At 36.2% G+C, this 19,602-nt stretch overlaps 1 long non-coding RNA gene across 1 annotated transcript in view; it reads right to left on the reverse strand.

The window, feature by feature from the left end:
* Window positions 1–11,911: 11,911 nt before the first annotated feature.
* The window catches only part of LOC131423105 (uncharacterized), a 55,693-nt gene continuing 48,002 nt past the window's right edge, over window positions 11,912–19,602 (reverse strand). Inside the window, exon 5 of the long non-coding RNA XR_009224233.1 lies at window positions 11,912–12,679. This is a non-coding gene — a long non-coding RNA (uncharacterized LOC131423105). The remainder of the gene's footprint in view (window positions 12,680–19,602) is intronic.

A 19,602-nucleotide genomic window follows, 5' to 3' on the forward strand; every position in this document is an offset into this window, starting at 1 on the left:
CATTTCTCCAAAGAAGATACACACACGCCATGTTTACACACATGCCAAACAAGCAAATGCAAAGATGCTCAGTATGACTAATCATTATGTTTTTTAATTAAAAAAAAAGAAAGCCTAAAAAAGTATTGACGAGGATGTGAAGAAATTGGAACCCTTATGCACTGATGGTGAGAGTATGAAATGATGTAGGCACTGTGGAAAACAGTAAGGAGGTTCCTCTAAAAATTAAAAATAGAAGTACCATATGATCCTGCAACCTTACTTCTTGGTATTCATCCAAAAGAACTGAAAACAGGATCTTGAAGAGATATTTGCACTCTCATGTTGATTACAGGATTATTCACAATATCCAAGAGTTGGAACAATCTACAAGTTAATGGATGAATTAATGGATAAAGAAAATGTGGTATATACATACAATGGAACATTATTCAGCCTTAAAAAGAAAGAAATCCTGTCATATGCTACAGCATGGATGAATCGTAAGGATATTATGCTGAGTGAAACGAGCCAGTCACAAAAAGGCAAATACTACATGACTCCACTTACATGATATATCTTAAGTAGTTAAACTCTTAGAAACAGAGAGTAGAATGGTGGTTGCTAGAAGTGGAAAAAGAGTTGTTTAATGGGTACAGAGTTTCAGTTTTGCAAGATGAAAAAGTTCTAGTGATCTGTTGCACAACAGTATGCACTGTACTGTGCAGTTAAAAATGGCTAACATGGTAAATTTTATGTTACATGTTTTTAACCCACAATAAAAGAAATCAAAATTTCAAAAAGTAATTTTAGTCCTAGTAATATTAAATATAATGTCTACAAAGTTATTTAGAAAGCATCATTTTTTGGTGAGGTCAGTCCATTGATTTCAGTTAAAATAGAAAAGCAGACTGATAGAGTAGAAAGAAATAAAAGATTTGGAATGAGTTAAAATCTCTAGAAAGTAAGCATAGTTTTGCCATTTATAAGTTCTAGGACACGGCCAAATTATATTGTCACTCCAAGTTGATTTTCTTATTCGTATTAAGAAAATAATGTTACCTACCACATAGCATGCTATAAAGATTAAATGAGATAATGTTCCTGAATTATCTAGCCGAGTTCCTGAACATGGTAGATAATGAAATTTCTCATTCCCTTCCCTTTTCCTTTCAATTCACTAAATATTGATTGGGAGTCCACTGATGCATAATACTGGAAAACCATTCCAAAAATAAAGGTGAAGGATTTTTTACTTACATAACAAATTATTTAAGAAAATATTAATTTTAACATAAAAAGTAATGATTATTGTTATTACAATGTGCCAAGCACTTTATATGCATTATTGACAACAAATATGAGGAGGGCACTATTATTATTCCCACTTTACCAATGAGGAACCTAAGGTTTAGAGAATCTAAGTAAGCTATCCAGTGCTCCAGCGAGTAAGAACGGTGCCTGACACCAACTCCAGATCTGATTCTAAATTCAAGCTCCCAGCTGTACTATACTGTACAGTACATGGAGGTTGAGCTCAAATGTGCACACAGGCTTGCACAGAAATAAAGAGCAATCAAAACATGAACAGTCTTGATCTGCGTGTGAGGACGAGGGAAGAGGGAGACAGCTGGCAAATTTTCCTCCCTTCTTTTATACTTCTAAATTTCCACCTCTTTCCAGACCCCAAGTAAAATGAATTTTATAGTTTCCTCAGTTTCTCTCTCAGTTTTATTATCTTGGTAAGTAAGGCTTTCTAAAATGCTTTACAAATGGGAAACAGCATAAACTCAGACAATCAATACTAGTTCTAATGGAGTAGGGAGCATGAGCTCGCCTTGAGAAATGGGTTAAGTTTGAATAGACTGAGAAAATAGGAGAAGGCTCAGAGGTAAGAGTTAACAGGACTGTTTTTGTGAACAATAGTAAGATGAGATGTTCTAGAGCAGAGGTTTTGCTTTGAAAAGATTAAGCTGAAACATGCATGGAGCTCAGTGTAGAACTTCAGACCATCCATGATCCAGATCACTGGTTATCACATCACCTTGAAGAAGAGGAAATATTGCTTAAGACTCTGGGTGGGAACACTCCCAGGTGGCGCCTGGTAGACCCATTAAGTAACTGCTAAATTGTTTGACTCGTGTGCAAGGTCGAGTTGAACCAGAAATGTTGACAAGTGTGATTTCCAGCAGGACTGACAGAACAGAAGAGGATTTTTACCCTTCTCAGCTGAATCAGACTCTTTTGTTCACAGTTTTGTTTCATCTAGAAGTGTAGGGTGAGGCAGAGGTAGTATCTTTTTAAGCATGCTCATTGTGTCTCTCAGTAGAAATGAGACATTGTGCCTTCAGATTTAATCTTTTATATTGATCTTGCTCTTTACATACACACACACAAATGCACACACACACACAGATTTTTTTTATTATTATTAACGGACAGGAGTGGAGAGAAAAATAAAAATAAGGAAAATACTTATAGGCTGGTTCCATCCATTACATAAAAGTTATTTGTTGCTAGTTGGTTTATATCTTGCCCTAGGTCTTTGCTTGAACTTGAGTCTTCCCAAAAGTTTATTGTACACTGCCATATTGTAGTTGAGAAAAGCAATATTTAGTTTGTACTGTGTTTGAAACACAGTAAGAAGTCTGTTATTCTTTTCATCTTTCAGTAGAAATATGTAATTAATACCCCCAAAAAACCTGTTACATTTATATGGATATAGATATAAATATTTTTAAGTTGAAAATGGAAAATGGATTTTGATCTGTGCTGTTTAAGTGTGCAAGAAGTAACGATATAGAGTCATTTTTTTGATCTTTGAAATCATATATGATATGAATCTGTTCTTGGTAAGCTATAGATTTCAACCAAGTAGTTGCTTTTTTGTGTGTGTGTCAGGAAGATCAGCCCTGAGCTAACATCCATGCCAATCCTCCTCTTTTTGCTGAGGAAGACCAGCTCTGAGCTAACATCTATTGCCAATCTTCCTCCTTTTTTTCCCTTTTTCTCCCCAAAGCCCCAGTAGATAGTTGTATGTCATAGTTGCACATCCTTCTGGTTGCTGTATGTGGGACGCGGCCTCAGCATGGCCAGAGAAGCGGTGCATCAGCGTGCGCCCGGGGTCCGAACCCGGGCTGCCAGTAGTGGAGCGCGCACTTAACCACTAAGCCACGGGGCCGGTCCCTAAAGTAGTTCCTTTTTTTAAATTTAAAAGTATGATGGAAGTGGGGCCGGCCCAGTGGCGCAAGCGGTTAAGTGCACGCGCTCCGCTGCGGAGGCCCGGGGTTCGCTGGTTTGGATCCCGGGCGTGCACCGACGCACTGCTTGGTAAGCCATGCTGTGGCGGCGTCCCATATAAAGTGGAGGAAGATGGGCACCGATGTTAGCCCAGGGCCGTCTTCCTCAGCAAAAAAAAAAAAGAGGAGGATTGGCGGATGTTAGCTCAGGGCTGATCTCCTCACAAAAAAAAAAAAAAAAAAAGTATGCTGGAAGTAAAAAATGGTGATATTAGCTACAGTCTAGTTGGAAATGTGGTGTATATCCTTAATTACTGTTAAACACAACTGAAATCTTATGTATCACAATAAACATCATTGAAAATTCTTGATTAAAATATTCACCTTGAAAGCTATAATATATTTAACCATATTTTCACTTCCTATTTTTACTTATACAATATAATTCTTAATACTGATATATATCAAGATACTAAATGTCACTAACATTTTTTTATTTCACTGGGTCTTAATCCATACCTTTATGAGATACCTTATAAGTGAAACCACTTTATTTTAATGTCAAGTTGGTAGTTCATTAGCCAGCGACCACCCCCAACACACAAACCACACACACACACATACACACACACACACACACACACACATCGCCTTGGATGGCATCTTTCATTAAATTTTTCTGTAATAGTGTCATAACATTCTAGTATATGTAGACTTGTTCATTAAAGAAAAAGATGACAATTTCTCAAGATTCCTAAAATTTCAGTTAAAGAAATGGATTTCTCACAATTTAATTCTAATATATTGTAAAGTATTATCAATATTTCCATAAAATGAATTATTCATTTTTTGTAGAACTTAACCAATACGTCTATCTGTAAGTAGAAGTTAGATACACAAGATTCATTTAGCCTCTATACTTACTTACAACATCAGCTTGTCTTATTTCTTATACTATTAATAATACAGAAATTTTAATAGTAGCATGTTTTTCTGTTATCTAAAATAAATAAATTTAAAACATATAGAACTTAAGGAATTTCTTTTCCAATGATTCTAATATACCCCCTTCTATTTAAAAGAGACATACAATTTAACATTTAAAAAGTATTTTTAATATAAGATGAAAATCTGGATATAGTCTGAGAGTTAAAGCCTGATAAAATTAATTTCACTATGTCTGTCTTTCGAATGATTCCTATCCCAATTCAAGAAATATCAATAGATTTGCAATCTTAATCATAAAATCACTTCATTCAAAGCAAATATGTATTCTGTAACCTATTTATATATACTCAACACTATCAAAAGCCACATAAAATATACTTTCACTCTTAGATGTAAAAGTGGCTGACAGAAACATAAATTATACTCAAGATAAATAGTGGTGCTCACATACAGCAATTTTGCTTCGAGAATGGCGGAAGAGTAAGGTTCTTAACAGACTCACACTCCTGCATATAACAACTATAAATTCTAGACCAAAAAAGGAAACAACAAAATAAAACCAACAACCTGAAAGCTCTGGAGTGGGAGAAAGACACACGGGCCTTTGCGGGAGAGCTAAAATCGGAAAGTAGACTCCAGCATGGTTTGAATTTCTCACTGTTGTAGATCTGGCCCAAGAGCAGGCCACAGTCATGCAAAGAGCCAAGAAGAGTGACCCATTTCCAAGTAGTAAGCTGCCAACGGACGCCAGTTTCAAGATGTAACAGATGCTAGAATCATCAGAAAAGGACGTATAAATCATAATTACATTGAATAAGAAGAGGAAAATGCTCTCATATTGAAAACCAAGATAGAAAATCTCAGCATAAATATGGAAAATATTTTTAAAACCCAAATAGAAATTTTAGAATTGAAAAATAAAATACCTTAAATTAAAAATTTTCTAGATATCCATAAGGATAATGGAGAAGACAGAAAAAGCAATCAGTGCATTTGAGAGATAGATCAATAGATATTATCCAGTCTAAAGAAGAGAGGGGAAAAAAAAAGATAAAAACACATAAAAAGATTTTCAAGAACTTGAGGGGAAAAACAATTAAAAGAATTAATTAATGTGTAGTTGAGGTCCCAGAGGCAAGGAGAGGGAGAATGAAGTAGAAAAATTATATGAAGAAATCATGATGGATAATCTCCCGAGTTTGGTAAAGGACATAAATTTACAAATCCTCAAAGCTCAGCAGATCCCAGGAAATATGAATATAAAGAAAATTATGCCTAGTAACATTATACTCAAACTCCTGAAAACAAAGATAGAAAGAAAGTCTTGGAAGCAACCAGAGTAAACATTTTACACATAGGGAAATAATGATTCAAATACTATGGATTTCTTATTGGAAACTATGAAGGCCAAAGACAGTGGGGGGAAAAGTTTTTTAAGGGCTAAAAATAGAAAAATTTTAAAAATCCAGTTAACCCACCATTCTAGTTCCAGTGAAAACATTCTTCAAGTACAGAAGCAAAAAATAAAAAATTTACATAAAAGGATTTGTTGCCAGCAAACCTACACTACTAGAAATGCCAAGGAAGTTTTCTGAAGGGAAATGTTTTTCAAGAAGAAATGAACAGCGCTGGAAATGATAAATATCTGGATAAAATAAAAGGATATTTTTTCTTCTTAATTTTTAAAAAATACATATAACCGGGCCAGCCCCGTGGCTTAGCGGTTGAGTGCGGGCGCTCTGCTGCTGGCGGCCCGGGGTTCGGATCCCGGTCGTGCACCCACGCACCGCTTCTCCGGCCATGCTGAGGCCGCATCCCACATACAGCAACTAGAAGGATGTGCAGCTATGACATACAACTATCTACTGGGGCTTTGGGGGAAAATAAATAAAAATTATAAAAAAAAAATACATATACCATTTGAGGCAAAAATTATAACATTGCATTTTGAGATTTACAATACAGAGGTAACATGTATAACAATTATAACTACTCAATCCTTGGTTGATGGATGAAGGTATTTTAAAAATGCCAAGACGGTAGGCCTAAATTCACATCAATAACTATATTAACGGTCTAAACAGTTTGATTAAAAAGTGAATATTTTCATAATAGATATGAAAGCAATACCCAACTATATTCTGTTTACAAGAGATGTACTTTAAATATAAAACAAAGATAGTTGAAAGCAAATAGAGAAAAAAGATCTATCATGAGCATAAAAAGGCTGGAAATATGATATTAATATCAGATAAAATAGGCTCCATGACAAGGATTACTACCAGAGGTCAAGGGCATTTCATCATGATAAAAAAAGATCAATTCATCAGAAATACATATCAATCATCAAAGTATACAATAATAAGAGAGCGTCAGATTACATGAAACAAAGACTGACATAAATAAAGAAGGAAATAGTTCTACAATCTTTGTAGGAGATTTTAACACTTCTTTCAGCACTTATTACACTGACTAGACAAAAAGAGCAGTTACGACACAGATGATCTGAACAATACTGTCAATGACCTTGATATCATTGATATTCATAGATTATTATACACAACAACTATAGAACATACACATTTCATTTGCAAAGATGCACCATGTGATGCAAAATACAAGTCTCATTACATTTAAACAGACTGAATGCACGCAGAGTACGTGCTGTGACTGTGACAGAATTAAATGACTCAGTGATCACTGGGCAAAAGATTGGAGAAGACATTTTGCAAGAGAAGATGATTGACCAATTGGCACATGAAAAGATTCTCAACATCATTAGCATTAAGGAAATGCAGTTTAAATCCACAAGGAGATAATACCACGCACTTATTCGGATGGCTAAAATTAACAGGCTGACAATACGGCGTGCTGGAGAGCACGTACAGCAACTAGAACGCTGCTGCTGAGGATGTAAAATGGTACAATCACTTTGGAAAATTGTTTCACAGTTTCTTAAAATATTAAAAATACATCTACTGTACTACCTAACCATTCTACCTTTAGGTATTTAATCCAAAATAATGAAAACACAGTCTTGTCCATGAATGTTCATAGCTGCTTTATTCACATTAGCCAAAAACTGGAAACAATTTAAATGTCCATCAATCAGTCAATGGATACACAAGATGTGGTGTCCATACAACAGTAAAAGGAGAGACTGCTAATACAGTCAACAGCATGGATGAATCTCAGGATCACTGTGCTGTGCGTATGGAGCCAGGCACAAGAAAGTACACATTGAATGATTCCATTTACATAAAATTCTAAGAAATGCAAACTAATCTATAGTGACAAAAACAGAGATAGGTGGTTGCCTGGGCCCAGGACAAAGGGAATAAGGATGCAAAAGGGCCGAGGAGGCACGGGGCAGTGATGGGAAAGCTCTGTGTCTTGATCGCGCTGTGGTTTTCAGGTGTACATGTCTGTCTAAATGTATCCAATTATATACTTTAAGGGAATACAGCTTACTGTACAGAGATTACACTTCAATAAAATTGATTCTTTTAAAAAAATACACTTTTCACCAAAATTAGTCAACTCTTTGAAAGACATCATCAACAAAAAGACAAACAGAACATATCAAAAATTTAAGTTGAATAAAGAAAAACTCATTTTCTTCTGATAAATAGTGTTTATTGGAAATGTGATAAGAGTTAAAGTGTTGATTTTAGGAATGTTACGTGGATTACTTCATTTGTAGGAATAAATACTTTTCAAAAAATATTTCTCCAATTTATTCATTGGTACCTAAAATTAAAATCTGCAACTAACTCTTTTTTTTTTTTTAATTTTATTTATTTTTCCCCCAAAGCCCCAGTAGATAGTTGTATGTCATAGCTGCACTTCCTTCTAGTTGCTGTATGTGGGACGTGGCCTCAGCATGGCTGGAGAAGCGGTGCGTCCGTGCGCGCCCGGGATCCGAACCCGGCCAGCCAGAAGCGGAGCGCGCGCACTTAACCGCTTAGCTACGGGGCCGGCCCTGCAACTAACTCTTAAAATGGTTCAGCCAAAAACGTGTGTGTGCGCATATTTATATATACATGCCTTGACGAGTATCTCCGCATATGTGTGGGGAGAGAGAGACTGACAGAGAGAGAAAGCAAATGTATCAAAATGTTAACAATCGGTAAACGTAGGTTAGCTTGTATGGGTTCTAATTTTACTATTCTTTCAATGTTCCTCTAGTTTTGAAATTTTCAAAGTAAACAATTGAAGTAATAATCAGAGACTTATCAAATTTACTTTAACGAGTCTGCCCAGTGGAATTTTAATAAGCCAGGGAAAGGCACACTGTGGTGTGAGTGCATATCTTGTAAAGTACTGGAGTAGAAGCGTGAAACGACAAAATGCATTGAGGATGAGGAAGACACTGTGAGACAAAGACTATGGGCTTCATGGACTGTCAGAAAAATCCACCTAGTGGGGCCGCCAGTGGCGCAGCGGTTAGGTGTGCACACTCCGCTTTGGCAGCCAGGGGTTCGCAGGCCCAGATCCTGGGTGCACATCTATACACTGCTTGTCCCATATAAAGTAAAGGAAGATGGGCCTGATGTTAACCCAGGGCCAATCTTCCTCAGCAAAAAGAGGAGGATTGGCATCGATTTTTAGCTCAGGGCTAATCTTCCTCACCAAAAAAAAAAAAAAAAAAGAAAGAAAGAAAAAGAAAATCTACCTAGTCTCACAAATTTCATATCAGGAACTCTGATTATTTAATTATTTTAGGAGTATAAAATAATTAATGGCGATGAGCATAGGCTTTGTCATCTATTCCTTCTTGATCCCTTACTATTTAACTTTAAAACTCAGTGTCCTTGTGTAAAATGGGAGAATAAAGTACTTACCTCAAGCATGTTGTAAAGATTAAATGAAATAATGAGGCTGAAGTGTTTAGCACAGCTCTTAGTGCTAAAGAGAATAAGCACTCAAGGAATGTTAGCATCTATAATTACTATTATTTTAGAAGGAACTGCAGGGGATATATTCATAAAATTGTGAATGACTAAATTTACAATACACAAAACATGTATATTTTCCCTCCTACCACCTGCCATTCCCTAATTATAACAGAAGACTATTTCATTTTTAAATTTTGGGTTGTTTCAAGAAGACTTTGACATTTCTAAAACACAAAAGATCTAATTTTATCAGTTTAAGTCTAGAGAACATCTTTTTTTCCTCCAATTTAGGAGAAGTTTCCTGACTGAAGATTAGCAGGTGAAAAAAAATCTCATATATCTAGGTTTGAGATGCTACAAGGAAAATGTTAGAAGGTCCTTTAAAAACAAGGTTGTCCTGTCTGATGATCCAGACCACAGCAAAATGGATTGTTTTCTTGTTTCCTTTAAGTGAGCCCATGTTTGATCATTTGACATTTAGTATTTGATTATTTAATAACTGGAAACCTACTTCGCTCAGTAATTGCTGGTCTGCTGAGTCTGACAAGTGAAATTCTGATGTGAAAATGAGATTAATAATTTAACTGTGATTTAGACGTGAGAGCCTTTGAACTCAGATCACAAGTCTTACAACAGGGATCTCTGCTGAAAATAGAATTTGGATTTCACTGAAGTAATACAAATATTTTAAATTTTAATTAAAATATTGTATAAATTTTTTCCTGGTATCAAATTCTCAAAAGACAACTATAACAAAGGTGGTCTTAGGATTTCAATGGGAAGTTTGGAATCCTGTGTTATGCACATGTGGTTCTTACCTTATATGTACCTTATATCCTGAACTGCCCAGCACAGACCCAGATAAAGAATATAGTCATAGATAACACCTATGCACTGTGCTCCTTTTAAAAAGTTGGTGTCAGGGGTCGCCTGGTGGCATAGTGGTTAAGTTCGGCACACCCTGCTCTGGCGGCCCAGGGTTCGCATGTTCAGATCCTGGGCACAGACCTATACCACTCATCAAACCATGCTGTGGCAGTGACCCACACACAAAATAGAGAAAGATCAGCACAGATGTTAGCTCAGGGCCAATCTTCCTCAAGCAAAAAGAGGAAGATTGGCAACAGATGTTAGCTCAGGGCCAATCTTCCTCACCAAAAAAAAAAAAAAAGTTGGTGTCATCTAATTGATAATCCAAAATCTGCCTTTTGTTGCTGAAGAGTTTGCTTGCTCTTTGTGGCATCTCAAGGAAGCAAAAATAATTCAAGATGATATTCAATACACTAACACACACAGATAAAATTTACTCCTATTTTTAAATATATGCTTTAAAACTTAACCTCAAAAATATATCTGAGGGAATATAATTGCTTAAACCTTTGCAGTTTTCATAAAACTTGATATCTACTTGTATCTATTACGGGTCCTCTTAGCAATCCATTAAGGAACAAAGGACAGGTAATTTTAGAGACTGCAATTTTCGAGAGGTTAATAAATATTTGGGAGACACAAGACAAATCTTCCTTAAGGAAGGATTCCACATAATATGTGTAGATAGCTCCCCCTCCAGGAGGTGAAGCTTAGCTCCCCGTCCCTTCCTTTGGTTGTGGGCTGGACTTCGACTTGAATATTGAAAGGGAAAAACAGTCACTTTACAGTGGAGAAACCTGGCTAAACTCCCTTAACTAAGTGGTCAAGACTGACATCACCAGTAACGTCCCGTGGATGTCGTGTGCCCTCTGATACGATGGGATGAGAAGGGCACTTCTCATTATTCAAGATTATTCCAAAATGAAGTTTAATTTTTTAAGAAAGTACTTAACATCTCGATGCCAATGCTAGGACTAAAGTGAGTTCCTGCTGAAGGCGTCCCCACTCCACCCAAATCAATGATTTCTTAACGTCCAGGAAAAAAATCTGTGTAGATATACAAAAAAGAATGCTTACAGTGCTGCATATTTTAAGTTGCATTCAGTTTATTAAAATTACAATTTAAATTAATTCTTCTCAAAGAGAAATTTCATCTAATAAATGCACATATAAATCTACTATTTTTGTTAAAATAAAAAACATGCAGAGGCCAGCCTGGTGGTGTGGTGGTTCAGTTTGCACACTTCACTTTGGGGGCCCAGGGTTCACGGGTATGGATCCCAGGGGCAGACCTACACCACTCATCAAGCCATGCTGTGGTGGTGTCCCACATACAAAAGAGAGGAAGATGGGCATGGGTGTTAGCTCAGGGCCAATCTTCCTCACCAAACAAACAAACAAAAAAAGACAGGAAAAAAAAACATGCAGTTCTCCCTTGTCCTTTGATCAATGCTCAATTAACTTATAAGTCTGACAGATTAATTTCCCCTAAACATTTGGCACCATTTATAAACCTGATTAATTCAATTTCCTTAGACATTTTAAGTTACAATTACAAATTTTAACACATCCAAATCTCTCAAACACCTAACAAGAACGACTTACAAATCTAATAAACAAGTCTCTTAAACACTTAACCAATATTTATAAACCTAAAATGTTTAAATTTCTAGAGTATTAAAGTATCAAATATTTAATCAAATATTGTATATAGTTTCTTAGTTTTCAATTTAAAATCATAAGTACAGAATGTGCATCTCAATTGTTTCATCTTAAAATCAAAATTCTAACATCAAATAAATAATCCTGAAAAATCCAAACTAAAAACCATAAGTTTAATGTCAATGACATTTCTTAAACATTTAAGTTAAATGACAAATCTAACATGATTCTCTAATGTCAAATTATCTTCGACATTTACAAACAATGAACAAAGCACACACAAGTTATCATGAGAATTATAAAACCTATTCCTGAACTTAACATAAATGTATTATGTCTTGCTTCCACATTTTCTCTATACAAATATATAAACGTTCCCATTGTTGTGAATGACTTGGGGAGATATTTGCTGACCTCAGGGGGAAGAATGCCAGTGAGGCCAGGTGTAGGGTGTTGGGAAGCAAAGCCACCAGCATCTGGGAATTCGGGTTCATCTTTCAGGATGATGTAACCAGCATCTTTTTTATAAGGCTCCTTTCTTATAAAAACGGAACATTCCAAGCACTCTCCTTTTCTTACAAAAGCTTACACAACTTTTAATCATCTGAATAGAATTGAAATTTGGTATCCTTACACACATTGCGAGTAATCCACTTACTACCTGGTTGGTTTCTGGACCCTCTTTAAGTTTTACTTTCTTATCCGTCAGACTCATCATCACTTAAGGTCATTTTATGGATACATTGCTGCTTCTCAATATATGTCACCCATTTAGCTCTTCATGGAGGAATGCCCATGAAATTACCTATTCCAGTCTCCAATTAGTCATTATGCCATATTTCTCAAATTCTTTCTTCTGTTCATTAAGACATTTTGGGGAATTTTTCAACTCATTTACCAACTCCACAATTACCATGATTTGTAATTAATCTCTCTGTCTACTGTACAGTGCCAGTTGGGGGCGGGCGGAGGGGAACACAGACCATTTAAGTTAAGTGCACATTCCTGTTGAACTGCCAACTCAACACATATTTTCACTCTCCCATGCAATATCTTCTCTTCCTCTCCAGATCTTGTACAAACCTAAAGGGGAAGAATCGTTAAATTCACATGAGTGTTTCAACCCCATCTGTGATGTCAGCATCCTTGTTTGCTGTCAGAGCCCATCAATAGCTCTGTGACTTCAATTCTGATGACTGGGGCTGAGTCATCTCACTGATAAAATTTTATTTGCCTTAGATGATAAGCCAAGGATTTGTAATCTGGGGGATGTTGTTATGCTACTTGAAAGGCATTGACAAAAAGTATTGAAAATATAAAAGGAAATATACTGCAAAATAGCCAAAGTTAGTTTAATTCTGTTATTGGCATTTTCCCTAGAAGATTTAAGTGCTTAGATATCTTTCATTTAACATTTCTATTTCTAGTGATCATTAGGATTTTCCATTTTAAGATCCAGATGCACTGTAATGTTTCGTTGCTTTATGATTACCACAAAGGCGGCAGGAAACACGTGGTGGAGAAAACTTGACCTACAAATTCACAGACCTGGGTTCAAATTCCAGCTCTTTTTACTTAACTTTTCTGATCATCAGCTTTCTCATCTTGAACAAGGGAGTAAAATCTGGCTTGAGATGAGATGACATCTGTAACGCCACCCAGTCCAGCTGTGGCACACAGTAGGTGTTCCAGAAATATTAGTATTTTTTTATGGTATTGCTTTTCAACTTAGACTCACTTATGGTATTAATTATATATTTGAATATATAATTTTTGAATATGCAACATTTGAATATGCAACATTTTTAAATAAAGGAAAATTATACTATTGTGCACTGTTTTTTAGCTTTCTTTTATTCTCATTTATACTGCAAGGAACAGCAGTTAGTTTGCATCTGGATCTCTAAGGCAGAGTTGCAAATATTTTTGTGATGGAGATACTATAACAATTGTTTAATAAGGAATGGTATGCTACCATCACTAGTCAGCATAATCTTTGTCCAAGATTTTGGGAATAATTGATTAAATCTCTAAAAAGGAGAGGACTCTAAAAAAAAAAAAAGACAGGGTTATCATTGCCTTTATTGCAGAACTGTTAGAGATTATCAGATTCTAGGTATTTGACATCTGAAAAAGCCTCTTCCAATTTACAGATTTCACTAAAGAGGAAGCCAGAAATAAGAGATATGGCACAATTCTCAGTCTGTATGGCAAATTGGTGACTGACCTCAGATCTCCTGCCTCCCATTTGGCTGGCTGTGCATTAAGCCACGCAGCCTTGATAAGATGCTTTCCTCATCCACAGTTTCCTCAACCGGAATTTTTCTGAGCAATGGTTAACTAGTCATTCGTCTAAATCCAGTTCTGATTAAACCCAGATTTTGTCTTTCCAATGTCCATTTACTGAAATAGATGACTCAAGCCCCAAATGTAATTTCAGATTTAACTTTATTGGTTTGGTAGTGAGAACATTTAACTCTGACTTATTCAAAAGGATTGTGAAACAGAGACACAAATGCAAAGTGCTAACTGACTGAGTTGAAATAGCCATCTTATTTCCTCATTTTTATTTACAAAATGTTTCAGGAGGTGTTCTTTTGCTATGAGCAGTGAATGGTATGTAGGCACCGTTTGGTCTGAATATCGTGGCACCAGCTCTGCACTACAGTGACCACATAAATCAGTCTACTGTCCTGTCCGAGCTCCCTTCTCAGACTGCCCCCACAGCCCACCTGAGGGGCTGAGGGACTTCAGGACGACAGGGCCCTGGACCTGGGACCCAGCGTAACTAGCCAACCAGATTCCTTCTTCTCTGTATGTGAATCGGGAACACAAAATTATAGTTAGAATGTATGTGACCTGGGAGGGTGAGGAGGCATAAGCGCTAGGATAGCAATATTTATATTCACGTAGAGAAGAGACAGACGGTCAATGGAGAGAAAACAAAGCAGATGTGCTGACAGAAGCAGTGTCAAGCAACCGTGCTGTTCTGAGAGAGCCGTGAAGAGCCGGCCTGTGTCCTGTGGCTCTCTTCAGGTGCTGGTTCTCCTATATATTCTGACTGGCATTTCTTTCCTGAATGCCACGCGATTTTCCTTGATCTCCCCAACATATTTCTTTTATTGTTCCAATTCATTCTCTTTTATGCTTACTCTTTTAGGCTTAAGTGGGTTTTTGTTTTTTGAAATTAAATGATTGCTAGAACAAGCAATAACTTGCTATTTATCGCTTTGGAAAAGTTATTATCCTCTCTCACCCTTAATTTCCAAGCCTACTTCAATGAAAAATAGCAGGTTTTTGTGTAAATATGTTATGGTGATTTCACTATAAATTATTAAATTTCTATAATATACACACTTGATTGAAATGTAATTTTGATGAATAAAGTTTGCATTAAAACAACACAGCGTTTAAAACCTTGTTACCCAAAGTGCAGTTCAGGCGCCAGCAGCAGCAGCACCACTTGGAGCTTCTTAAACATGGAGACTCTCAGGCTCCACCGAATCCAAGTGCACAGCGTAACAAGACCTTCAGGTGGTTCGCACACGCCTGCAAGTTTGAAAACACTGTTTTGGAGACTATCCAAAGTACTGACTGTGAGCACGTGTGTGTGCACACACTCGTGTATAATATATGTGTAATCACATGGTATAGTAACCAATAATTCTGCCAAGGACTTGATCCATCCTGATTTACTTTAATTAATCATTGATTATTGGCCTATTAACTATTTATAAGGAAATAGAATTCTGATAAAAGAGCTGTAAAATTTTTTGAAGTAGTTTAGTTTTTACTTGGATATATAGATACATAGTTTTATTGACATCTTGCTTCCACCATTAATGGCTTATGAATACCTTTTGCAGCCTGGCTATTTTCTAAATCATTATAAACTTGGGACTAAAGTTACATTGCCTAAATAATAATCTAATTTTCAGTTGATCAATGTCAATAATAAGAAGGTTTTATGGCATAGGGCTAAACATTAAAAACATTTTCAGTCTTGGAATTGCATATTTGAATAAATTTATCTAAATCTCTTTTGTGTAACTTAAAATCTTCAGTATGAGTCATTAAATGAGCAAGAATAAACTGAGTAGGTTAACTAAATTTATCTAAAAAACATCATTAGTACTTGGTAGGCAAAGCCAAACATCCAGGAGCATTGCTGAACTTGGAAATTCTTGACCATATTAAGTTAAATATGATTGATTATAAATATCGAAGAATGTTCTACAGTGTAGATTAAAAGTATTTGTAATACAGTTGATACATTTTCTTAATTGGTAAGAGACAATTAGCCAAAAATATAAAAGGTTTTGATCCAGATGCTCTGTTATTTCTAGTCCAAGAACCGTGCACCTGCGGAGTGGGTGATGTATACATGGGCGTTAGTAAAGTTTTTTACCTGGAAGTCACGTATTTGTAACCCCCAACCTATCAAGCATAATTAAAAGAAATAATACAATCTCTGAACAGTCAAAATTGTTGGTACCAAACCTAAGCATTAATTCTAGTACATGCATGTGTCTGTTCACATTCTTCGTCATTTCCCAAAAAAGATTCCAGATACAGTAATGTCCTTAATTCACAATGCATAAATTTGAGCAATTCATTAATTCCTTTGAAGAAAAAAAAATCCTCATAGAATCCTAATACATCCTTAGACTCCAGAGTTTCGCAGATTCTTATCTGAGAAACACCACCCAATTGACTCATCTTTTTGACACTTCACTCCAATACCAGATTAGAAGACTGCTGGATTCAGATGCAGTGTCGACAGCAGCAAGCTAAAACATCTGACCACAAGAAGGAAGTTTTTAAGTACAGTGGTCGGACTTTTTAGCCTGTTGGTACAGATTTGTACATGAGTACAAAAATCTGACCCATGCCAATGGCCCTTTAGGGCACCACTGCTCTGCAATGCATGACAGTAACCAGCGCCCTTTCTTGAGACTCATCCTGAGTCACCACAGAAAGTTATGCTTTGCACTCTTCCTCTGAAAAGACAAGGAATATATTCATCCAAAATGATTATGAGCTGTGTCATTAATTTTGTTACAATGTTGCAGTGTAGTTCCTTGAGATTGGTCCTTTGTCTGCACACGTTATCTTATAGGCCTTCCTTGGCCACTTATCCCTGAATCATCTTCCTTAAGTTGTTGAACGTTTCTGAGTTGTTTGCTCTTCAAAAGAAAAAAAGTAAAGAGCAAAGACTCTGGAGCCAGACTACCTGGATGTGAATCTCGTCTCTGCATTTGCCAGCTGGGTGACCTTTACCAAGATACTTAATCTCCTTGTGCCTCAGTTTCCTCAACTGTAAAATGGGGATAAAATAATCACCACCGCATTCGATGAAGTGAGTTAATATACGTCAAGTGCTGAAGACAGTCACTAGCACATTAGAAGGGCTACACAGATGTTTATTACTAACCACCTCTAATGGTTTTTGAAAGGATAGAGTAGAATAGTGTGTATAGCACCAGTAGCATAGTGTCTGTCTCATGACTGAGGCCCAGTGAATGGCACTAATACTATTACCACTACTGTAGATCTAAAGTGGTGAATTAGGCATTAGTCCTAAAGGATTAAAGGGAGTTAAACAGTTTCCAAATTCAAAACCTATTTTAAAGATTGTCTACTCAGAAGCAGCCATGGTGAAAAGGGCACAGCCTTGATGTCCCACTGATGTGGGTTTGCTTGTACTAGTTGGATAACACTGACTTCTCTATAGAGAACAGAAAGTTAAAAATACCTATCCTGTGAGAGTCTTGTGAAAATTAAATGAGATAATATATATGAAATATCAGCAGAGAATAAGTACTCCATCAATGTTATTTCCCACCCTTTCCCTTCAAAAATTTTGTTTGTTGGGACTGATTTCCCAAGAATACAAAATACCTCTTTGGATTTTACCAAATTAATAGCAAGTTCAGTTTACAGGAGGAAGGGAGCTAAGTTCAGCTAAGTGATTCTTACTTCTCATAGTCTTCAATTAACTATCATCTTTAAATTGCCTGTTATTTGCCTAAGTGGAGGAATATATCATACTTGTAGACAAAAAGCTTTTCATTTAGTGAGCATTCATCATTTTAAAAAATTCATTAAAATGAAGTTAAGACTTTGATGAATTTTTGCGTCTTTCTTACAGTTCATAAAATTTGGTCCAGGTAAGAGATGGGTTAATAGCATTGGCACTAAAAAGGAGAGATGGAGGGAGAAAACACCAGCAGGTAGTGTGATGAGTAAGTAATTTGTAGTAGTAATGAATTGAAGCCCTTCCAAAAGATGTATTTACCAGAAGAGTGCTTTAAATGTCACCTATATTGCTAACTTATAAATACTTTAAAAAATAAAATGGGAAAGAGACTGTTGTGAATCATTGGTTTCCTCCACTTTGGGACAATGACATTGCTAGAGAACAGCAGATGGCCTACTGGTCTCCGGATGCTGCTTTCTCCCAGAGCTGCTCAGCTATGACCTCTCTGACTATTTATCTGTCAGTCTACTTCACCTCAGAGCCTTTAGCTAAAAGGGGCCTTATCTGTTCAATGCCTACGCCACTGGTCACAGCAGCTCCTGGGCATTCACCTGAAGCGTCGGAAGGGACCCAGACCCTAACCAGACTGCAGGGATGGGGCTTACAGTGCATCTACCATTTTGTCTGATTGCCTAATGTGTACCAGGCACTGTGCTAGACATTACTATATTATATTGCCCAAGATAGAACATTCTGTGTCTTTATTTAAATTAATTAGCTGAAAGAACACTAAGTGACTTAAATTTAAAAGTAGGTTTACCTAACTTAAATTTTTGGACTCTGTAGACGACATAAAATATATTCTTGGCATCAAAATTGTAATTTTAAAATCTGATCTGTTCTCCACTGTCTGTTACACATTTATTTTAGAATATTCTGTTGTAGAAATAGTGTGTTCGTCTGAAAGGGATCTTGAAAGTAATTTTGACTTTCTCATGAAATTAACAAGAGTTTTGTCTAAATTAGTTTGTGCTGGTTCATCATATCGGTGGATGTTTACTATGATCATTTTAATTAAGCGAAGGATTCGTGTCGTGCCTTTAGATTTCCAAATGCTTATTTCTACAGCAAATAATACTGAATGCTCTCTAAGGTGAATTTTAATTAAATTTGTTAAGTGCATAGCTCCATTACACAAAGGACTCGTGATTGCAACGCTGCTGAAATTGATGAAGGCTACAAAGGTTTCATCAAATAAGGAACATTTAACAAATTCTCTGAAATTTAATTAAGCTGAAGTTTCAGCTTTTCAAATACCCCATTGTGGTAATTAATATTTTTCCTCAAGCTTTTCCTCAAATCGAGAATAATTTAACTTTTTCTACTATTAAATCAATATAATGTTGTTGATATAGAAATATGAATACTATAGGGATCTATAAGAATGCAAAAGTTCCCTGTAATCCTCCCCTAGAGATGTAACCATTGTGAACCAATCTTTTTACCCCAATACTCGGGTTGATTATTTTTATTAGTTAAATCCCTCAGCTTAGTATGTGAACTATGTGTGGATCATTTTTCATAATTCCCCCATTTTAAATAACTTCAGTTAGCAGACCACATAATCAGTTCAACATTATCAGACAAGAGGGCCTATTCAGTTTTGTTTTAAAGTAAAAACAAAAAGCCATTTTTAATTTCTTAAAAGATACCGCGATCCCATGAAAATAGTTTTTTGAGCTTATTAGCTCATCTCTGTCTTACAAAGATTTTACCTTAACTCAATAGTACCCAGTACGGCATAGACAACCCTTTGTGATCTGTGGCACCAATCTTTTCAGCCTCAATTCCTATTACTTCCCTCTTTCCTGCCTCCCCCAAACACACACATATGGACTCGCATAGACGGAACAAATTTGCTTCACCCATGCTTCGTGTTCGTTCACACCCCTGCACGTGTCACTTCTTCTCTTCCATTCTATTTTCCCACACCACCCTGAAACTGTTATTCATACCTCTTATTGGA

The sequence above is a fragment of the Diceros bicornis genome, chromosome 27 (assembly GCF_020826845.1).
Source record: "Diceros bicornis minor isolate mBicDic1 chromosome 27, mDicBic1.mat.cur, whole genome shotgun sequence".
Classification (NCBI taxonomy): Eukaryota; Metazoa; Chordata; class Mammalia; order Perissodactyla; family Rhinocerotidae; genus Diceros; species Diceros bicornis.